The 24,870-nt window shown below is 42.6% G+C and overlaps 1 protein-coding gene across 5 annotated transcripts in view; it reads left to right on the forward strand.

Moving 5' to 3' along the window:
* Positions 1 to 24,870, forward strand: part of Zfh2 (Zn finger homeodomain 2) — a 368,628-nt gene that overhangs the window by 124,130 nt on the left and 219,628 nt on the right. For all 5 annotated transcript variants that reach the window (XM_076777785.1, XM_076777784.1, XM_076777787.1 and 2 more), the window contains one exon: positions 7,108 to 7,143. The gene's annotated coding sequence lies outside the window, so the exon portion shown is untranslated. The remainder of the gene's footprint in view (positions 1 to 7,107; positions 7,144 to 24,870) is intronic.

Raw genomic sequence — 24,870 nt, forward strand, 5'->3', positions numbered from 1 at the left:
GAAAGCTGGCGAAGCAGAACGCACTACACGCGAGATAAGATAAACCGCATAATTTTTACAACTCGTATTTATTGAGCGATTGAAAAGTTTACGGGACGAGAATAAATTAATTTAGAAAAAAAAGGAACCACTGAAATTGATAAGCGCGCTAGTGCTGCGTGTCATGTCTGTACGAACTATTTTGCAGCGTGCAAAACTTTGTTGCTCCGGACCATTACTGTATAATTAATTCAAAAATTGGAATTTTACTTTTGTAGTAAATGGTGAACCACGTGGACGGTACAACGAGCTTTTTTAAACGTTTCCAGGAATGCTTAATGCACGGTTGACACGATGAAATGAATATTATAATGTATGATTTTGAAGCAAAGTAGATCGTACATTATCCAGGCAACGCATGTCCTTGTAACGTATTCCTTTATAACGGTTGACAAATCTAAAACGTTAAGTATTTACATTTTAGATAGATGATACTGAAGAGAAATTGTGTATCGCTTTGGAAAGAGCAATGTAACTATAAAGCATAGCTAACAGAGTTATGTACATTTTTTAAAATTACTGCATTAATTTAGAGTAAGACTGGACACTACCCATGGTTGTGTTTACCCAAAATCAAAAACAAAAAAAGAAAATGGTAATGGGGCTCTAGAGTCCCACAAAAATGGGCCGAAAAAATACAATTGATGTAAGGTCTACTCGTATACCTTGTCCGTGATTATATTCCTCGTTTTTATCACTTCATATGTCCGATTATTCGACATATTTGATTTTGCAGCATTGCCCCAGTTCCGAGTACGCCGGATAATCGGAATTTTATTGTATACTGATGCTGTCGAAGCTCGAAATATGCGTTCCGCGCCACCTTACGGAATTCTTTCTACTCCAGAGTTAAAGACAGAACAAAAAACTTGAAACAAACACTCAGCCAATTTAAACGCAAGATCCAAAGAAACAAGCATTTGGGATTCACCATTCCAGCTTAGGAGTCGAGTAATACATCCAATAAATTCTGGCTCGCGTGGAATTCACTGCTCGAATCGTTCGTTCGCCAGTCCGTTTCTCGTTGCAGCGACATCGTTACCCCTAAATTCGTCGGGCCTACGACACCCTTTATCACCGGCACGCGTAGGTCGCTTAACAAGATCGCCGGTTACTGACCTTCGGCAAGCGACCGGACCGTGAGGAGGAAAGAAAGTAGACACCAGAATTTCCAGCAGAAATTCCTCGAACCTGACCCAATCGACGGGAGAAAGATCTCTCCGGCCATGGATGGTTTGTCGGCGGTCGAACGACAAGCGTTCCCCAAACACAGAGGGACAAGGTCAGCCCCCGGGGGTGGAACGGCAACAAGTGACCACAAGCCAGACACACACGGCCATCAGCCTTGTTCCTGTTCTCTCCCCACCCCCTCGCCCTCACTATGACCCTCTTTCTTTCATTCCTGGTCGACGACCAGTCTGTCGTCCGTCGACGACAATCGATATATCGACTGTCCGCGTAAAGGCAACGTTATGTCGAGCACACACGAGCCCAGCTTACGTAAGACCCGCCAATGCGTGTTCATGTGCGTGCGTGTTCACGTGGAAGGGAGAGGAACGAACCGATCGGTGTCTTATGCGAGTTGCGGTAGGCCACGGACGTCCGTTCATCCGTCTTCCGTGCCCTTCGAGAAACTACTATCGATAGTACGTTTACTCTGTCCCGAAAAACCGTGTGCTTTCTATTTACCTGATCTATCGACTGCAAATAGAAGATAACGATATATCGATGCGTGCGTATTGCTACGAGGCTCTGGCTTGTCAGTACGCTCGTACGGTCTTGAATGTCGAGGCTGTTTAACCGTCCAGGTGGCCGAGTATGCGTTAATTTTACAACGTCGAACTTTTGTCATTTTTTCGACTATCTTTTACTGGAAAATTATCAAGATTAGTCAGTCAAATCGACGCGTAAAAATTAGTTTCGCTGACTGGACATTCTGTGTGCTTCTGTAACGAAATTATAACGATACGTTAACATTTATATAATTTTGATTTTTATGAGGAACTAATTTTTGAAAGTCAGCAAAATTGTTCATTGCGGAAGGTAACGTTACGTCCGAGCTTTAAATATATTTATACGAACGTAATTGTTTTTCGTAAGCGGTGCATTTATATTTTTCACGCGTCGACCTTACCGGACAGGTCTAAAACAGAATTTATTATACCACGATTAAACTGTTCGCATTAAGAAGGAAGAGTGCAACTATAATATAAGCCCGCGATGGTCGAAACTTTTGGATTGCGTGAGAATAATAGTACCGATAAAACAGTTGCAGGCGATCGTGAACGCTGCATTATAAAAAGATATTAATAGGCCGAATGTACAATTTTTTCGCAACGTTAAAGCTTTTCGAGGTTACACAAGAAACATGCTCCGAGCTTTGTTTTCTTCTTCTTCCCGGAACAACAGCGCTCCAAATTTCTCTCCAGCACGCAATACCAGTCCAGCTACCTAAACCGACAGTGCTCCGAAGAATACGCCCCCGATTAATGAGAAGTTCATACTTATTACCTTGAACGTACGTGACGAATGAGGCTTGAAAGGTTTCCAAGTCCCTTTCGCGATTCTCTTAAACGAGAAATGAAAGTAACGAATATTATTTGCAAATCAACGTTCAAGTAAGACTAACTAACCCAGTGTACATTATGTATTGGAATTTTTCAAATTTACATGGATGACAATTATGTACTTTGGTACTTTGATCAGGATAAATCGTATAACCACTGCTACCAGTGTAACGCACATTTTTCGTTGCTCACAGTGAGCGGCCAAATTAATAATTAGACACGTCGGATTATTAGTGGATTATTTCTATCGGATAAATATTTTCCCGCGAAAATTTTTCGGTTACCGACCGGACGAAGGATTCGAAAGAGGGCCAAGAGTCCGACGGACGGGCAGCGGAAGTTCGTTAGTGCGACGGGGGGCTGATAGGGCGTCACGATGTGACCGAAGGAAAACACCAAGCCACTGTTATTTCTTTCGGGTTTTACACGCCGGCGTCCCGACGCGGCAATGTTTTAGCGTATTGATCCGTTGGGGTTTAGTTGAGCCGTGGTAAAAGTGGCGGGGGTAGTTGCCACGATAGAGAAGAGGGACGGTCAGCGGGGGGTAAAAACTGGACGGCGGCACTTACTCGCTCATAATCACCCCCCGAGCCACTCCAACCACCTTCGACGCCCTCGTGCTTTCTAGCGCCGTGGTGCATTTCCACCGGGCGCGTGTAGCAAGCCTTGTTTGTGCTCCATCGAAACTATAAAGAACGCTTTCTCCACGGGCCCGGGTAAATTGGTGTCGTCGAGCGTTTAACCTTCGAAGTCCTAGAGAAATGCCGAGCACATAATTCCGAGGTTCGCCAAGGTATTATTTAGAATCTTCTTAAACTTAAAATTAGCTGCAATTTGACGTGCATACTTATGGCCCTAGCAACACGTGTAACGTACTTTTACCGGAATCTGTCTCGTTTGGAAAATTGACGGATACTCGAGACCTCTTTTTCGGCGAAACTATCAAACGTGTCAGTTCGAAACTTTTCACCGTACATTTATTTCTCAGTCGGTTCTTTCGCGAATGGCATTCGTCGATAGTTCGATATTCCTCTATGAGTAAGTTTAAATATATTCTACATCGCATTCGATAAATACGTCCACCAAAGTTCACATTTGAATACCTTAAATCACGATTGGCGTTTTATTATCGAACGTCACCTGCGAGTAAATAAAAGGTAGGGAATAGAATATTTATTCGAAAAATACCTAAGTAATTGATTTCCCATTGAGAATCCTCCCCATTAAATGTTCGACTCGCGATATTCGCGGGTTCGACAGAAGTTTTCGAACAAAGGCGCGTCGTGCGGGCGATTGTTATCAGCCGAGCGTTTATTAGTTAGCGAAAAACAGTTCCCGGAAAAAGTAATGAGCTCGTTTCGCGATGGCGACGCGGCGAAGGCGACTCGAATCGATAGAGGCTGTAATGCGAGTGGCTAAAATGACGCTGCCTATAGCGGTCGGTTTGCCACCCTTCTTACGTATGCACACCCTTAAATAATTGCGGCTCATTCGCGCAAATTATCCCGGGGTTTCCGCGTCGGGCGAAGTAAAATATAATAATACGGCTTGTTCGTCGCGCATGCGTGCATATAATGCGCGAGTGTCTTTCGCATCGTCTGGCCGCTTACTTTGCCGCGAGTCTGTGTGCACCGTCGTTCGTGCACGTCCGATCGTTTCCACGTAAGCACCTTTGGGTTTCCAAACACTCGCGTGGACCGTCCAAGTGTGAACATGTATTTAAGTTCCTTGGACTATCGTAAAATTCAGGAGAGAACTAATAAGCGCGTGCTCTATGTACGGCACATTCTCACGCCGGTCACCTGAACACTCGATAGATTGAATTTTTTTCCTACCCGATCATCGACAAACGAAGTTTCCTATCTCTTGACGCGACGATCGAAAATTCTGGTTCCACTTTTGCCACGATCGCGCGACCCTTTGATTTTCATAGCTCGAATCGAGATCCATACCGAACAATTTTGTTCGTTTCTGTCTCTATCGACGCTAGGGATAAAACGTGTATGTAGCGACTCAAAATATAATTTATATATACGTTTTTCTGTATATTATACGGACAACACCGACGAAGTAACACGAAGCACAGTTTTTCTGGAATAACGGCTGTTGCGAACAGGAAGATGGATCGAATCAGTGTACCCGTCGGCTGTTTTATGAACTAAAACGTTGAAATTGGTGCTAAATTCCTCTCTAAAGCGTACTTTGTAGATCCTGTAAGCTTTCAATTTTTTTTATGTAAGGTGTCGAATAAAAGGCGACACTTGTACATACCCGTAGGAACTGAAGGGTTATGGGATCAAACCAGGTCGAAGATATAAAGTATTCATGGTTCTTTAAAAATTTATCGCTAATTCTGTGTTTCTCCGAAAATTTATAATACCTTCGAAATAAATTGTTCTACATTTCGTTAACGTATCTTTTATTTTTCTCGTGTTTATGCAATCCGTATTATTGAAATACTATTTCTTTGCGAAAATAATAACGCTTACGATAAATTGATCAACCGAGATCCGTGCTTGATACGACTCGAGAGGTTACTTCTATGCTGATTTTTAAAACCAGGTCGAAGGCGTAAAATATTCATGGTACTTTAAAAAATTTATTGCCGATTTTACGATGTTCCTTGAAAATGTCTGGTACGCTTAATAATATAGATTATTCTACTCTTGGTTGCATTAGGTACATCTCCAATGACGTGGAACTTCCGCGTTGACTTCGGTACGATCGTTTTCTAATCATTATCGTCCGAAATGTTTTCATTTTATATACGTACGTATTCGTTTTATAGTACAGATTATAAACAGCATCGAAATGCAAATTGCATGAACTTTAATACTATTTTATAATACAAAACAATTAATTTCTTGCAGTAATGCATGTCATATGGGAACTATCCATCTCTAATTAATTGACATATACAGGGTGTTCGGCCACCCCTGGGAAAAATTTTAATAGAGGATTCTAGGGACCAAAATAAGACGAAAATCAAGAATACCAATTTGTTGATGGAGGCTTCGTTAAAAAGTTATTAACAATTAAATTCAAAAATTTCAAATCGTTCTGGAAAAATTATTTTCGGTTGTGGGGGTCAATTACAATCATTTTTGGTCATTATATATACCCCCGAAAACCTACCCACTTCCGAGAAAAAAATTCGAGTAAGAGCTGAAAGTTTTGGATGAAAAAAAAGACTTTCGAATCGTCTTGGAAAAATTATTTTTAGTTGCAGGGGTCAATTGCAAGCATTTTTGGTCAACAGACATACCCCCGAAATCCTACTCAGTTTCGAGAAAAAAATTCTTTACCGAAAATACAATTTCTGGCCAGAAATGTCTGCCCGAATTTTCATGCGAATCTTTAAAACGTCATAATTTCTGAACGGATTGGACGATTTTAATGTTTAAAAAAGCAAACTACGCGCATTTTGATGGGGAATATATACAAATCGCAAAAATATTCGAAAAGTTGTTCCTTGACCCCGTAAAGTTAGAAAAACCCCATAAAAATGGTCCAATTTTCAAACAGCCATAACTCCTACAATTGTGAATATATTTCAATGAAACTTTTTCCTGAAGTAGAGCTCATAGGTACCTACAAAAAGGTATTAGACAACTTTTCTGTGGGGCGTCAAACAAAATTGCTACAAATGAAAAAGTAATTTTTAAGAAAAATCGACAGGCTAAATTTTTCGACGAAAAAAAAAATTTCAAATCGTTCTGAAAAAATTATTTTCGGTTTCAGAATATATATATTCAGAACGTTTAATTTAAAATAATTTATGGGAAATAAATAATTCACTTTTCAAAGAAGAAAATCCGCCAATAAATATTGGATTCGCTTTTGCTCAGCTTCGTTCCGAAGGGTGTATACAATTAACAGGAATCGGTGGAATGCATTGTGTTTTTTGTTATTGCCTTCTGTTTCTTTTGTCCTTCTGTACGCTTTATTAAAATAAATTATTATCAGCCTATTACGTTTTACACCTTACTCCATAATAACGCAAACAGCACGTGGTCCTTTGTTTTCGTTTCCCTCCCGTTGTCACATATTCCATCCCTAGTCATATTTTTCCTGGCCAGTGAGCCTTTCAAATACCAAATATAATAGAACTTGGACGAATTAACTTCTGGAATTTAACATCAGCAATTATTAACTTCACATTTTGATCTGTGAAACAGAATGCGTTCCACTGGTTTCTGCAAATGGGGCTATGTTGTCATTTTTTTCAGATTTTTAAACATTTCCCCGATACAAAGACAGGGCATTTGTTTCGAACAATCACAAAGAATATGGCGAAAAACAATTTTTTCTTTTTAATCGATACAATTTTTATTTGACACTGTAATTTTTTTAAAGAAAGGTAGCACTTCAAAAGGTATCCCATTTCGCGTGGAATGACCCATATATGTTTTTATTTTTCAACATTCTGTTCGATATAACAAATGTCTATCATCGCTGTGTCGTAATTTAATAATTGAAACTCATTTTCGTTTCGTTACAGAAGGAGCCTATACTTCTATGCTGGCGAACTTATTTGGTATGTGCACAGTCTTCTTATTCGATCTCATAATTAGATTATAAAGGAAAAGATGGGTGTTCCTTTTATTTTCTCCTCACAAATTTCTTTTTAGAAAAGTAACATTTAAAAGATAAGAGGCGTTAAATGTAAAGTCAGTTTACTATATTGATTACGTCGTAAGAATATCGTTTGTGGAAGCACTGTAAGGTTAATTTCCGTAAAAGAAATTTTTGTTGAACCATACACTGCAGAGTAAAAGGATTCGAAAAGACTTGGAAGTTTAATGAAACAAGTTCGAGTCCCATGGGTAAGATAGAAGACTTAGGGAACTTTGGATCTTTGGAAACTCTACAGAATCGATGTATAATTTTGTGGTCCTCTAAAACGAGTGTTAGCAAATATTCTGCTACTTCGAAAATTGAGCATTACTGTTTCGTAACGCACTCGATAAAAAGAATAAAAAAATGAGGAAGAATTTAAATACTTAAATGCTTGAAATACGAAATTATCTATATTAACCGTACTCTTATAAAAACATATATATTCAGTCATTTTCAAATTGACGCGTGGGTGAATAATTTCCGGAGCTACCGAATCGGAGGAATGTTATTCATTATACTTTCTAAATTGCTCTTGCGATGGCTATCATTTATGGCAAATAGTAATATGCTTCATAGTTAATTTAATCTATCGACTCGCGGACCTCGATATTAATTTTATTCGAAATAAAGATACCGGAGACTACCGAATGAAAAGAAAAATAATAAAACTATTCTTTGCTCGCAAATTCCTGCGTCTCGATATATCAATACTTTAGATATAATTTACAATTATACTTTTCGAAGGAAATAAAATAAAGGATGGTCCGGAGAATCGAATAAATAAATTTTTGAGGATCGCGCGGCGTTAATGTAGTCAAATTTAGCCCTGCCGATCGTTTACGTTGGAACGATGTCAGCGCGATAAAAGGCACGGCGAGCAAAGTGGCGGAGAAACGAAAAGGAAAAATATAAAGAAATTACCAGAGCAAGTCTGTTGGCGAGCGCGAAGAGGCGACAATTCTTTCCGAAAAGGGTCAAAGGAATTTCTCGCTTTTTCTCGAGGAACGGTCTTATCGGCGAGGAAAATCGGAACAACCCCGAGGTAGGCGCGGCGCGAACGTAACCGTGTAACACACTCGAGGTGGTCGTTGGTACGCGTGCGATTACTTACTCTCCATCGGCGAATTAACGACGAATCACCGATGGGAAAACCGGTTGCCCGGCCGAACGGCACGCAGCCTAACGACTTCTCTCCTCGGCTTCAACGGGCATTCCAACGGCACGAGTTTGCCCCGCGACGCGAATTAATGGAAACACGCCGCGGTATGCCGTGTGCGCTGATAAAGCGGAACGCGCGTCCTTTCCTACGTATCTCTTTATCCTTACCCGATGTGTTCCACGGCGCGTTTTGTCCGCGACCATTCCGCGTTTACGCAGATCTCGCTCGCTTTTTGCACCGCGACTCGGTTTTCTCTTGCGCCGCGTAACGGAATTCGCCGGTCCCATTAGGTCAACCGTGTCAAACTCATGCCCCGGAGATCGATTTGCACATCGTGTTGAAAACTACGGATACAGCCCAAAGGACTCAATTATCCTTGGCCTCCATCAAGAATATTCGTTTTTCTTTTCATTTATCCATCGAAACGTTTCTAATCTAACCCCTTAACGTACGATTTAATTCCAAATAATTTCTCGAACGTATTCTATTTAATTTTGTTCAAATTTGTTCGTTCAAGAAATGGCCACTAGAAAGAATAGATTTCTTTTTTTATTTGCTTTTAGTTTTTTCTTATATTTTGAATCCCAGTAGATTGCATAGATATTAGATTTTAGTATATAAGACTCGTTGACGAGTCAGACTAGTCATCAAGGGGTTAATACTTCGACAAAAATCTGTATTTTTATTTAGAAATTTAGTAATTTAAGAAGCTATCAACGCGCTCGATCGAATTATCGGGAACAGACCAGATACTGTGAAGTATTACTTAAAATTTTGATCTTCCTAGAAATGTAAATCTGTAGGAACGGTGAAAACCGCATCGCTGAGTAACACGTGTAGAGTGTACATATTAATTAAGAACTGTTCGTCGAGTCTCCGGGAATCGGTTGAGACATTTCTTGCAATGTCTTACAAGATAATTCCAGTTGGCACTATTCTACTCATTTAATATTTATTCAGCGAGAACTCGTTTCTTGAATTAATTTTCGTCTTTCTCGATGTCAGCTTTCAAAATCTGGTCTGATAGAGGCACGGATGATCCCCGCGTATCGAATAAGATTAATCGAGAGAATCGTGGCTACATTTTAATGCGTCACCGTTGATTAATCAGCTCATGAATATCGTGATTGAATCCGTTGGCCAAACAGTTTCCGGAATAAATCTGAATGAATGAAAAGATCGACGCGATCGACGTAAACGAGACTGTTTGTTAAACTTTCCGTTTGATCGAGCTAATATGAAATATCATTTTCAAGAATTCCAAGAACTTCGTCAACTTAAAACCCACCGGTTAATTGCACGCGTACCCGTGTAAAGTAACGTTGGTACGTGTTTTCGATTTATTTTTTCACTCAAAATGGTTCCTTTTCCCGCGTGTAACGAAACCGTGGTTTCCTCTTTCTTCCTCTATCGCCAGGATACGCAGCAACGCGTCTTAAATGAAGCGATTCCATATTCACGCATGAGCGCGATCGTAGAAGCTCGTTCGAACGCGAACAAGCTCGCGTTAGAACGAGAAGGAATATCAAAGGAAAAGGAGCCAGCGGGAGCGTGCATCTGTTTCCTTTGCGGCAAATTTCTTCCGCGTCTAACGGCTATACGCTGGTGACGATAAATGATTTCGTTCGCGGAAAATGAATATTTCCGTTCCCGGTGTATTCAATATAACGCGTTCGCCGCCTCGTTCGGTTTATTCGCCGCGGATTAACCCCGTAATTATCGTCGTGTTTCTAGCGCGTTTAACGACGCGCATTTTTCACCGTCTTCCTTGTCGGACTTTCCCGATAATCCCTCGTTAAAATATAATCGCGTTAAACGTCGGCTTCCAGAGCGCTCGAAAACACGACGAGCATGCACCGTGCGCGAGATTTCGAAAAAAAAAGAAATACCAATAATTCATGTTCCGACCTTATCAAGTTTTCCAATAAAATTAATATAAAATCGTTCGAATCGTAATATAGTTGCGCGTTAGAGCCGGACATAAAGCATGGTGATAATATTGGCTAGATCTCGAACGGGTAAGATTGATCTGGCAATCGTTACAGCATCTCCGTCTTGGTATTATTCGTGCGTTTGTAAACGTAATTGAGGATAATTTATCGCATTTCTTGACCCCGTTCAGAATCGATATTTCGTGGTTTCGCCGGTGCCCCGTGCATCGGCGACAATGTAGCAAATTAGCTCGGCTCGTTTTGCCTGTTACCGCGGCACGACTCGAAGCGAGCATTCCTATGGCACGAGTTTGCCTCGCAACGCGAATTAATGGAAACAAGCCGCGGCGCGCCGTATGCGCTGATAAACCGGAACGTCCATTTCACGGGCATCTTCGTCTCCTCTCGAACGCTCCGCCATGTTCGAATTAAACGATTTCGTGTTCACGCGTGGCGTGAAAAAAGCGCGGTAAAGTACCTGCGTAACGTCCCGCCTTTTTTCTCTACCTCGTTTCCTTTCTGGCCTCTTTTTATATCGCGTCATAACCTGCGTGATCATTGGCAATCGTAGCTCGCTCGCTTTTTCATCGCCTTTATTTCGTTCCCCTCTGGAACCGAGTTCTGCAACGCGGCGATTAAAGTAGCCGGCCGCTGACGACCCGAAAGGACGCGAGGAAATCGTTTCGATCCTCCTTCGTTGAAAACAAATTGAACCCCGGGGAAACGCGATTCGTCGAGGAAAATTAAAATTTCCCATTCGATCGGGTTAATTGATCCCCTGACGGTGCGCGCGTAACCTCCGCGGCTACAGCCAGCCGGGGACCAAGACGAAGTTTCTTTTTTGTCATCGACCGATCTTTACAATCTGCGAACCACGATTGAAATAAGTGGATCCGGATGGTATGCGCCTTGGAACGAGAAATCATTCGTCGATGTCGTTCCCTTGCACTGTTACAGCTGTTCTCCGGATAATGGTAGACAATGGTAGTCAATTTTGGCTGATCTTCGAGAGCAAAGAACTTTCTTGTTGCGTGTACTATTATAGAACTGCGAATAATGTGGTCGTATACCTAGTTAATTTGCAGATAAATCAAGATAATATTTCCTTGCGTTATGAAACTTGTCTCTCGTGTACGAATAACAGGAATTAATTTTCGAAACATTGCTTTTAGTATTGTAAGGTTGTCTGGGAAGTAAATTCTTGAGTTTACGAAGAAGCCTCACGCGCTAGACCTTCTCAAAGGCTTGACTGATGTCGAGGAACGCGGCCAAGCGGTGTTTCTTTTCTTTCAATGTTGCTGCTATTTGATTTATACTTTAATGAGTTTCTTGGATTGACGAATGGTGGTTAGGAAAATCAAATAGACGACCTGACGTAATTTTGTGGACGAGGTTCGTCTAAATATTAATACAATTGGAAGAATATACGATCAAGTATTCTTGACGTTTGGACCAAACTTGCACAAAATTAACGTAACAAACGACACATCCAATTTTCTTTTTTTTTTTATCAAACTATAGAAGCATAAGGTGGAAATAAAATAATATTTGTTACGGTCCATCGAATCGTTTCCTAGCTTTCCAAATGGAACGATCCGATCCTCGGATAATTAGCTAAGGTATTCGTCGACCGTTGAGTTTCTCGTTTCTTGCACCAAGTTGCGTACTTTGCGGTTTAACGCGTCGACTGTTACGCTAGTTTTCTACCTCGCGGGAAACGAGAAATATTTAACAGTTCTAACACTTCTTATTTTGTAACGTTGCTAATAACGATATCGTTATCGAAAAGTTTACGAGTATTAGGAATTATTGGAAGATCGAAGCACCGGTCACCGACCGGTATGGCTTGTTAATCGATCGAGCAGCGTTTGTCCATTGGGTTTACGCGTTATTTCCAACCTTGCTCTTGCCCCAGCAGTTCGAAAAACAAAGCTAACCGGCGTTTTCGCGGATCGGTCGACGCGTTCTGTCGTCGTCTCCAGGATTTTATTCACACTCGAGGATCCGCCGGTCGGTGTTCGTCGTTAAAAGCCGTTATTACGAGGAAAAACAACTCCTCGCCTCTGTTTGGCCGTCATTTTTCTTGGCTTTCCTCGCTAAAACGTAGCCTGTACTGTACGCCCGGCAATTTACGTTGCCACGAACAGGCTAACGACTTCTCCGCTTGACTTTAATGGACATACCGCGCCGTGATTCTACCCCGCGATTCGAATTAATGGAAACACGCTGGCATCCCATTTGCACTGATAAAGCAGAACGTTCTCGCCGCGATCGTCCCTCTCCGCTCGTGTAACTCTCTATCGCACTGGGACGATTCCGGGGCCGTTTACGTCGTACGGAGATGCTGTTGGATTAAGCGATTACGCGTTCCAAGCTTATTCGTGGCGCGAACGAAAGCATCGATCACGCGAAAACTGCGTGCTTTCGAAAACGGCAGTTATCGCGAACGAACCTTACACCCGATACGCGGTCGCGTCTTTTACAATCGGCGGGTATACTTCGAAGATAGCTGAGACGTCGCTGGTAGCCTCACGACGATCGTACAGCTCGAAATATTCCTGGTACACAGGGTATAACTTAACCGAAGGCGTAAGAACCGTATATTAATTTACAACGCGTAGAAAAATCCAAGTGTCGGTCGAGCGTTTCGATTTGTTATCCTGCGTAGCGACGGACCGATTCCACGGTTAATTACCAGCGAATTTGTGTCAGTTGATTTTGTTGTAATAATCATCGCTGGTTCGCTAAAGAGAGAAAACAAATAACGTCCGAGGCAAATTATGGCAATTATATATGTGCACGTGAAACATAAGCGACGGATGAAAAGGAGGTCAGAGCGGAGGGTGTGAGGGGAGCATAATAATCGCGCGCCACACGATTATTTCACTGAATCATTCTTTTAAATAGTCGCGTTTTATAATAAATTCATAATGCAGTTAGGCTCGCCGTGGCTGTATTCTCGTTGGTAAAATAATACACCTGTCACGCGTCGTTGAGTGGAGGATAATGCTTGTCAGACTTCTTTTTTCTAAAAAGTAAATTAAGGAATACAGAATGGATACATTTTCCAGTTATGCTCGTCGCGATGAATAAAATACGGTTAAATGTCTGTTATTGTTCGGAGGGGTAGGGGGGAGATTCGTAGCAGCTATGATCGAGTAAAAATACGATTCCAAGTAGCAAAACAATTAAGAAAACGGTTTCCTTCGAGGGTCTTTCGTCGCGCTGGTAACTTGGCGTTTCGCAAGAAACAACAGCAAAGAGAAGATGACGCACGAGTCGTCGGTTAATTATTTTCGACGCAAATTAACGGCTGCTGGATAAGGTAATGAGCTCGGGGCAGTCGAAGGATGGAAACGAACCGAGGACGAGGTAATCCCGCGACCGGTATTGTTTCACCAACGGAAGTCACTCTTTTATTACGAGACACTTCCTGCTCCATACGGGAGCACACTGCGTGCCTGTTTACACCGTGTACATGACACGTGAACACAGGTAACCCGTCTCTCCCTCGCTCTTTCTCCGCCTCTCTCCGCCTCGGTGCTGCAAGCCATCTGCTCTTTCTCCATCTTTCGCTCTTTTTACGCCGCGACAGGTATATACCGGTCGACCTGCGACAGAAATATCTATGCACGCAACCGACCGCGTGGCTAGACTCTGTCTCTCGTAATCAGAGGATCGAGTTAGTTTCTATGACGAATTAATAAGCGAGGCAACACGAGGGGGAAACAGAACCGCGAGCAAAAAGTACACGGCGTTGCAATTTCTGCGGGAAACTTGTTCGATGCTCGAACAAGCTGGCTAAAGCGGTACGGCTATTAAACAACCGCCAGAACGACGATTAATCAGACCAGTAATTAAGACGAACCGGCCACGTAGGGATTCTCCTGTTTCCTGAAACGCGTACGCGGTGCTGAAATTCCTGCGTGCCCGTGGATGCTGGAATTCGCGAGCTCGAAATTAAATTCAACGAGATCGAGGATTATTTTGGGGTTGTGTTTAACTGATATACTTCTATTTTAAAACTTCTATTTTTAATTTAAAAAAAAAAAAGAAAAAAATGCGTAGACGCGTATTATTCACGCTCGTTTCAATACTGTTTTACGAGACTCGTCGCCCAGCACAGGAATGTGATTCTAACAGAAAAACGAAATCGAGGCAACTCGGAGTTGGTAGTCGAAGAATTCGATACATTTTTGATTTGTTGCACCACGAATGGCATCTGCAACCCAGCGTTCGTTTCAGTGTCCTGTAGCGCCGAGGCATGCATAGAATGCCTAGATAAAAATCTCTAACACGGAATAAAAGATAAATAATTTATAAAACGTTTCGATAGGAACGCGTGCGCGCGCCAGCAAGCAAGACGAGAAACGCCATTGCTTCCGAAGCGACCCAAAAATCGGCCAGGATGAAAGCGCGAAGGGAGAGAGTTCATGTTTTGTCCTCCGCGCGGCCTAATTACAGACCGTGAATTCCGGTAATTATAATAATTAGTCCGCCATACCCTCCTCCCGCCTCGCGATAGCCACGAACGACCACGGTCAAATAACGTGAAGGATCGTTCTTGTTTCGTACTGAAGTCATTAAACGTATTAAGTAACGTCTTTCATTTGTCAAATACATTTTTGCTATAATCTCGGAGACTAATATTCGCAACATATAAATGTTATAGTGGTGAAATGATTATCGTTTTTCAGTTTCGGTAGGAAATAACGAATAACAATTGTGATTTAATAATAGCCTATTCTGCTCTTCTCCTACTATTCTACGTATTCTTCGTTTCGATTCCCTGGTATGAAAACCCGTTCGTCGCGGGGCAACGTAATCAGTTGGCCAAATTAATGTAACGAAAGGCCAGATTAATATCGTCTCGTCGAAGGAAGGAAGAAGACCTGCCAATGTGTTGGAATTAATTAACTCGGCCGGGCGCGCGTATAATTCAGAGGGTACGTACGATTGATTAAAGCCGATTTCACGACCAATCAATCTATAACTCCTTACTGCCGTTCCACCGGCAGCCATAAATTTACACCAGCTGTTAAAGGCATTTCCCCGTGCGCCTTATCGTTCATTTATAACTGTCCGCGAATGTCTCATTAACCTCCCTTTTCTCGGAACGGAATCGCGAGCGGTGACAAGAGCCAAAGAAATCTCAAAATATCCGCGACGCCGGTCGCGGGCGGGACGTCGGACCAGGGGCTGTCGGCGGGGCGTCGAAAACATGGAGGCATGGCCGGTTTACATGTGTCGCTCGATACACTCGACTAGTCGTAAACAATGAGCATGTGTAAACAATCGTGGGACAACGACGGTGGGGATCAACTCACCTTTTGGCACGAGCCGATTCCCGCTGCGACAATGGAACTGCACGTTGAGTTGTTTATGTTATCGCAAACCATAGTTACGTCTTCGTTACGACTCTTTGAAGATGTCAGATTTTATTAGATCGTATTTTATTTAATGATAAAAACATCCTCTGCTTTTAAAATTGCCTCTATTCGTCTTGGAACACTTGCTAACGTTTTGCAATATTCGACCATTTTGTTTCAACTTTTTCTGAGAGTAAGATTAGGTCATGTTGGAAAACGATATTACCAATTTCCTTTCTCCGTTCATATTCTATTCGTGAAAACAGTAATTTTCGGATAACTGCACTGAAGTCAGATCCGCGGCATTGCAATTAGTCGGGGTTGGTCTTGTTTTCATTCCAGGAATCGACCTTTCGTCTTTTAGAGCTGGTACCCAGCCACGCGTGAGCCGTCCGACGAGGAAAGCGAACGAAATACATCAAAAGTGAGCGTAACAACGAGCGCTCGTATTACACGTGCTCGGTCGTCGAACTTCAAAGCGATGCCGCACGCGTATCGATGCAACAGCCACCGACGCGAATTAAAAACTTTTCTGTTGCTCGTTACATCTTTGCGGGAATATCGTCGGTGAATCGGTGACATTCCCCCGATGAAAACGAGTCCAAACATGACCTCGTTCGGACTATCTTTAATTACTTTCCCCGATATATATTTTCCAAAATTATTTCTATTTCTTTTCATAGATGTTTTTAATCCTCTCTACGTCCAAAGACGACCAAAACGTCAACGAGTATATTTTAAATTATACAATTTTTCAAACACGATTTAAAGAACTCAAAATAATTTAAATACGGTCGAGTTTGGACTCGTTTTAATCGCAAAAGCCTCGCCGATCCATCGATAATATTCTGAGTATTTCGTCGATTCTCGAAAGAGGCATAAACAGGGGATGATTTCGATATAAAATCGTCACAGTAGTACCACTATACTTTAAGTGTATTAATAAACTCTCTGATTTGAAAAATGAACGAACTTCGACGATCGTCTTTGGGAGTGCAGTCGAACGAAATGATCCAGAGATATCAGTATCTCTCTTTCTAATTAATTATGTCGAAAATCTATTATCCAGGACGAATGCACTCGATGCAGCAGCGCGGGGAATCGTGCTCCGAGCGCGACGTTCGAGCTGCTTTTCCAGGAAGACACATTATAAGTTTTTCCCCGGAGTTAATTTCGCCGGCGATAGCTAAATCCTTTCTCTCTTCTCCTTCTTACCCTCCCCTGGTCGCCTCCTCGTTCGCTCTTTTATCCTTGGGCCACCCTGTCCCTCTGCAACCCCCTTGGCCGTGCTCGAACTAAGAGCGGCTAAGAGTTGGTAGGAGCGTCTCTATGGTTAATTAAACGCATAGATCACCCCCTCTCTCGCAATCTCCACCGACTCCTCCTTGCGTTTACTCCGCCGCGCCACCCTCTTCTCCGCTTTTCTCCCTGTCTATCGTCTTCTCTCCCCCCCCCCCCCCCTCAGCAACCCTGCAAATGCCCGCTCGCTTTTTCCGCGTTATAAGCATGCATGCCCGCCCGACTTTATGTCACCAGGGCCGTACGTTCTTACCAGAATTTTGAAAACAACCCTCTTTTGCTTGTGCAAAATCTACTTCGTCTTATTTGAATCTGGCGATTTCGAGAATATTATCGATACCATTCCGGGGGGTTGCGGAATTAAAATTTCTTGAAGACTTTGAAATATTCGAGAAACAGGTCGTGTTACCGAAAAATCTAAAAACCCGATAATTTTTTAATGAAGGGCCTTCCGAACCGTGGAAAAAGGATGTTAATCGCCGACGTAAAAAGTGAATTACGCGAACGAATTATGTTTTATCCTGTATTTTGTGCCCAGCGCAAGAGTACTCTTCGTTAATTATACCTTTTCGCTGAAAAATTAATCAACGAACGAACCACTGAATTAATTTAATTCGCGATGCGTCCACGGTCGACGGAATCGTTGCAGAGAATTTCTCCTGGCGATCTCCGGAACCGTCAGCTTCGCTCTTTTTTTCGCGCGATTTTCGAGAAAGAGGTCGTGTATTTCAAGCTTCCTTCTCCACGCCCACGTGATGTAAGCGAAAGAGTAGAAGGGGGCGAGCCTCTGTAATACATACCGGTTTCTCAAGAAGGCGTAACCTCTGCCCGAAACTACCGTCTACGTTCATTACCGTTTACGCGGGCAAACCCGTCGTCGATTCCTCGCCCGTTCAGCACGATCGATCGTTTGACCCGTTTGCCGTGAAACGCACGCTTGCATACATGCTACGCGATTTACTCGCGCGCTTTTTTGCGCTCTTACACGACCCATCGCTATAGTTGGACGAATTTCGTATGTAAACACAACTGCACCGTCCTGAGATCGCTCTGAGAAAAGCGATAATCTTTGAAATTTAACCCTCGAGAGATCACGATGATCCATCGGAGACCCTTTGTTATTTTTTTAATAATTTCCATCAAATATAGCGTTAGAAACGTTCCTGAATATTGATAGAAAAAAAGGGGCGATGAAGGGTTGAGCGATCCTCGAGAACGAAACAAGGAACTATGGTGTTCCAATAACCGAATCCGGTTCATCCCGGAATTACGCAACGGGAATCGCGAATAACTCGCGTCGCGGATCCGTAAATAATGCAGCGGATAGATACGTCCCTGAAACCGAAAGAAAGAGGTTGTGGAGAAGAAGGTGGAAGCGGAGGAGCCGGAGGAGGTGGATGGCCAGTGGAGCAGAGGATATTCTTATGAATCGATGAAAGAACCGCGAGCATGCGCGCCGGAATCTTAATAACTCATGCGATACCACCCCTTCCTTCTGTTATCCAGACCCCCTGCCGTTGTTATCAACCCCCCGGCGTCCCTGTTTTCCGCCCTCGGGGGGAGGAACGGATACGCCGTTATAATATGCGTGTAGCCAGGTCGCGGTAAACACGAGAACTGGACATTCCGGGCGTAGTTACCGCGAATATTTCGAGCATATTTGCAGAGACGGAGGTGGCCCGAAAAACGCTCGCGCCTCGAGCATTTTTCCTCGCCACCGAACCCGAGGAAATCCCCCTCCCCTCGGGCGGACGCGTTCCGATGCAACGGAGCATCGTATAGCGCTCACGCACCTTCGCCGTGGCCATTTACGGTTCCTTTTTACGGTCATACGTGCGGTTTTAGTGCGACCCGTTCGCGTGGATTTACTGCCCGAATACCCGTGCCCGCTCCATTTTTATTCCTCGTTCCTTTTTTCCCCTCTCTTTCTCTCTCTCTGCCCGCAGTCACGTTACGGAGATGGGAGCTTGCACGGTTGTTTTCGTTCCAGCGCTGAGTTAATTAGCTTTTACGCACCGCGGGTGTCGTCAAGGAGTTAGTAAATAAGGGTGTTTTTTGCTCGACGTCCCGCGCGTAATTTCCTCCATTTTTCGAACGCCTTTTCAACGTACTCGCCCCGTCGGATCGCCAAAAAAATAAAACAAAGTAAATTGATCGTCAGTGTTGCAGGTGCTGATGTTGCGTCGATTTTGTATGGAAGCAATCCTTTCGATTCGAAATATTGCGGTATATTTTGTTCGTAAACATTTTGGTCATCTTTGGATAGTAGAATACACGCATGCTTATGTATATCCATGTTCGATCTACAGGTATACTAATCCTCGAGTCAAAACAAGAGGTTGGTATCGCGGAAATTCTTTGAGAAAATGTAAAAAAGAGGATTCGAGTGTTCGAAACGCGGGTAGAATACCTTGTCGAATGATTTTCGCTGATAATTCCGGCGCGAAATTTTTCCAGAAACCGAACGTCGACGTAAAAACGCATCGTATCGAAATTATAAAATACGCGACGGGCAATTATGCCCGATCGTCTCCGTGGCTTGTTCCCGCGATCGTCGCGGGTCGGGGTGCAGGTTCGAGAGAAAAATCGTTAACGCGCCGATAAAATAAAATGGAAATGACGCGTCGCGTTAAGAGATCGTCCCCGGGTGCGCACCGAAGGGAAGAGACACGTCGAGCACCTCAGTCCCGTATGTTTGCCGGCGGTTAGGGGCGAGGGGCGCGGGACGAGCACGCGAACAAATTAGCCCTCTATCTGAAACAACTTCTTGGAATAGCCGTTACTCACGGCTCGAAGATCGGGGCCCGTATTGCCCGAGCGAAACGACCGCGCGACCACGGGACAAGGGGGGCCCCGGAGAACGGGCTGAACAAGAGGAAGAGTAGTGTCGGCAAAAGGGGTCCGACGGGAGGGGAGGGGACCAGAGAGGGTGGGGTGCAACGAGCGGAGGGGGAGGAAGAAGAAGAAGCGGCCCGAAGAAGAAGAAAACAAAATAAAATGCCGTACGAGGCATTTCGAATTTCCAGCTCGAATTCAGGAGGAGGTGGAAGGCAGGATGTAGGAGAGACCAGACCGTGGATCTGCTCAATCCAGGGATAAGCGAGTCGTTCGAACAGTGTTGAACAGGAGTGAATATTTATACGCGGCCTCTTCCTTCGCACCTTTTTTTGCCGTGCCTGTCGACGTCCTCCGCCTCCTCCTCCTCCTCCTCTTCGTTCTTCTGATCCTCGTCGTCGCCTTCCTCACGTTTCCACCTTTAGGTCCCATGCGGTATCTTCTTGATTACCCGGTCCTAATTAATTCCTCAGGCTTTATCTTTATTTTTCCCTCGCCTCGACCGCCGCCGACACCGCGACCGGACAGACCGATCGTTCCCTCCGAGGAGGTGGAAACTACGGATCCGGCCGAGGACCGGGTCCGGAGGACTCGAGGGGGATAGGGTATGGTCATCGACTCCGTCAGGAACGTCTAGACGACGTGTCGTTCCGCGGACCGTGGAAATAATCTTGTACACGATAGAACGGTGTGAATGATTGCCCGGTGTTCGGTCGACACGAGGGCGTTTACTTCCATCGGGCTCGCTCGTTACTTAGTTTCCTCAATGCGCGGGGTTTATGCACCTTCGGGTTACATAAACGTCGATATCTCGATCTTTTAATAAATCTCACTGTCCTTTACGATATACCGAGATCCGATAAGGGCAAATACACAAACGGTGGTGTGAATGTCCTTTTTCTTTTTACCGTCTCTCTGGTCACAGTGAGCACTCACTTCCAGGTAAAAATAAATTTATCGAGCCCAACGTATCGGTCAATTTATGACTCACCTCGGTGGTAAAGACTATAAATAAGAAAATATACGTAATAAAAACCATACAAAGAACGAATATATATACAGGGTGTTCGGGCACCCCTGGGAAAAATTTCAATGGGGGATTCTAGAGGCCAAAATAAGGCGAAAATCAAGAATACCAATTTGTTGATTCAGGCGTAGGTGGTGAAATTTTACGGCGAAAAAAAAATTTTTCAAATCGTTCTAAAAAAATTATTTTCGATTGCAAGAGTCAATTACAATCATTTTTTATTAATAGATATACCCCCGAAATCCTACCCAGTTTCGAGAAAAAAATTCGAGAAGGTGTGAAATTTTTCGACAAAATTAAAAAATTTCAAATCGTTCTAAAAAAATTATTTTTGATTGCAATGATCAATTATAATCATTTTTGGCCAATAAACATACCCTCGAAATCCTAACCATATTCGGGAAAAAAATTCGAGAAGGTGTGAAATTTTTCGACAAAATTAAAAAATTTCAAATCGTTCTAAAAAAATTATTTTTGATTGCAATGATCAATTATAATCATTTTTGGTCAATAAACATACCCTCGAAATCCTAACCATATTCGGGAAAAAAATTCCTTACCGAAAATATAATTTCTGGCCAGAAATGTCAGCCTAAAATTTTAGGCGAATCTTTAAAACGTCATAACTTCTGAACGGATTGGACGATTTTAATGTTCAAAAAGCCAAACGCCGCGTATTTTAGTGTAGAATATGTAGAAATTATAAAAATATTCGAAAAGTTGTTCCTTGACCCCGCAAAATGAGAAAAACCCCATAAAAATGGTCCAATTTTCAAACAGCCATAACTCCTACAATAGTGAATATATTTCAATGATACTTTTTTCTGAAGTAGAGCCCGTGGGTACCTACAAAAAAGTATTAGACAACTTTTCTGTAGGATGTCAAACGAAATTACTAAAAATCAAAGACGAATTTTTAAGAAAAATCGACAGGGTGCCTAAATTTTTCGATGAAAAAAAAAAATTTCAAATCGTTCTGAAAAAATTATTTTCAGTTGCAGGGGTCAATTACAATCATTTTTGGTCATTATACATACCCCCGAAATCCTACCCACTTTCGAGAAAAAAATTCAGTATTGACGAAACTTTTAACGTTAATAACTTCTTAACGAAGCCACTATCAAGAAATTGGTATTCTTGATTTTCGTCTTATTTTGGCCTCTAGAATCTCCCATTAAAATTTTTCCCAGGGATGGCCAAACACCCTGTATGTACCATGTGGTCCAAATAAAGCGTTGCAAACTGCTTTCAAGGAAGTCAACGAAGATGTCGACTTTACTTTTTTTTTCTAATTAAATAAGCCACAGGGGGCTGATCATTTTGCGTGCAACAAATTCTTTTGGAGCAACTATTGGAAAACGGTCGCAAAAACGGAGCTCTTTAGATTTTCTTTAATCAAAGTGAATAACTTTCGTATCCAAATGTATGCATTTTTAGAAACACGTTCAGCAATAAGTATTCCAAGTATCACAGTTTATTGTATAAAATGTCCAAATTAAAATCCAAACCTGAAGTTATACCTGACTAAAGAAAGCCAATCGATATACAAGGATACTATTTTCGAATGTAAACAAGAAAACATTAATTATAACGGGACCACATATATATCGAAAGTAAGTAAGCGTAAAAAAACCAAAATTCATCGAGTAAATTCAAGGTCATAAATTCCATAGCATCGCTACAACGTCTCCGGGGTTTGATGGAAATTCCAAACAGAAATTATTGTGTCAAAAGCCAAATGAAATATAGTTGCGCGTTAAACGGAAAACACGTGTTTTCGTCTTTCTAGAATACGCGTTACGTTTTCTAGTCAGTCCACCTTTGATGTTTGACGTCCGACATGTTTTTATTTTTACACGTGCTTGCATTTCATTTAGTTTTTGACATAATAATTTAAGTTTTGACTTTGATTGCTGCCAAGTACGTTTGCGAGATATACGAGGTAGATGTTTTAAACTCGAGAAAACGTAAATTCTGCCTTTCGCGGGCTTCCGGAGTCCCGTCAGGGTATCTTCAATTTACCAGACGTACTAAGAAGTACGAGACGGCCAGTAGGCGGTGAAAATGAAAAACGTAATGCGTTGGTTCACGCGTAGCAGAAGAGATTACCCAAAGATCGGATTCGGGAGAAGCGGAAGATTCGAGTCGTTGAATTTTTCGTGATTAATTTTAAGTTAGACGTTGAAGAAAAACGAAATCATTCGTACAGTGATCTTCGTCGATGATGTTAGATTTGTGTATTTAATCTTAGTAATCACCGTGTGGAAAATTTGTACTTCGCCCGGGGAGAATTTTATTGTACGCGAGATCGCAGATAAATAATCATCTTTGCGTTTATAGAACAAGGTCGGATCATCGATAGCAGAAATTTACAGTCAACAATTCGACGCTTCGAACGAATTGAAATAGTACTCCAAATATTTTTATTTCCTTGCCTTCGCTCGCGCGCGTTTTTCAACGAATAAATATAAATTTAACGAAACGTAGTAACTTCCTGAAATACTTAAATTGTAAATGTTACGTCGGTCTGTGAACACTTTTCCTCGATTTGGAAAGGAAACGGTGATACTGCGTACGAAGGTAGGTCAATGCCGCATCTTCAACTTCGCCGATGAGTCCGAATCGTTGCCATAAAGTACACAGAACGGAAAATCGAAGACACACATACTCGCGTGCAGTCCTTTCCCCGTCGAAGAGACGTTGGGCGTGTTGTTTCGTTCGTAACCTTGTTACTTTCTGTAATCGCTTCATTTTCAGAACGACACTAGGAACCTTATTACATTTATTCTACAACGACTACTACGTTGCAGCTTTCATGGATCTGTGGCATATTATTTTCTGTCTATAGTTATAAGAATAGATAGAGAATGACTTTAGTTCTTGCAGCGTTAACATAGCGACACGGCTGGCTATAAAAGTAAAAGTTCCCTGTGAAAGGAACCCTGTTACCCAGAATAAACGCGTGGGTCGTACGATGAATTCATAATATTTATCATAGATAATATAGTCTTAATGTTCCCATTGATGGCACTTCCTTCGGTCAAAAGAAAAATGACGAGGATAATAATATTGATGACACGATCTCCTTGATGAACGTGGTAACGAGATAGAGCCGTGTACATGCGCAGGGACGCACGTATCACTTTTAAACGCCGGAAATGAGTTATTAGCGGTTGCGCCGCGCGCACTCAATTGTCCTGATTTGGAAACCTCTAATCTGACCCCCCTTTCCGGCGACGAATTTAAGCCTTCGCGTTTCCGTGTCTATCGGTACTATTTCAAGCGACCCGTTCTCATCGAAATCAATTCTTCCGACTGCCGAAACGATACTCGTGATACCATTCGTTCGATTTGGTCTTGCAGCGAGAAAATTAAACGGGTTAGAAAGACGATTTGTGAATGAATTACTGAGAAATATACAATAATCATAATATCGGTAATGAATCGAAACACTTGTAATCTAAACATCCACGTTTACCGATACTTCTTTTTACGTTATCGTCCAGATATGTTCGATCGCATATCAGTATGTTGCTCCGGGACGTTCTATGCGTAGTTACTAAATTGGATTAATGGTATCTCGATCGTGATCGACGTATACATTTAATAGACGCGACGATCTTCGAAGAATTGACTGGTTAAACAAGTTTGAATTTTATCGCGTCCATGATCTCTTTAGCTCCTCCGCCTCGTCGGGTGCAAAATAAATTAATCGCGAGAAGAGGATTCTAACCTCGTAATCGTCGGGAATATAGTTAGGATTAACGAGTAAGGAAAACGCGGAGTACGTAAATTAGCCAAGTAACCCTTCCGTGAAGTTTCAATTATCTCGTGGAACAGTGATGGAGTTTAACGAGATTCTTAGATGGTGCTTGAAATTCAAAGGACGAAGGCACTTTACGGTACCCTAACGAAGCCACCTGCCTGGCACCGTCCACCCTGTTAATTTTAATCGAGAGAGACGCTTTCACGTGAATTAGAAGGGGGCAGAGAGGGCAGGGTGGCAGGGAGGAGGATGCCAGTG

Source organism: Colletes latitarsis, chromosome 11 (assembly GCF_051014445.1).
Source record: "Colletes latitarsis isolate SP2378_abdomen chromosome 11, iyColLati1, whole genome shotgun sequence".
Classification (NCBI taxonomy): Eukaryota; Metazoa; Arthropoda; class Insecta; order Hymenoptera; family Colletidae; genus Colletes; species Colletes latitarsis.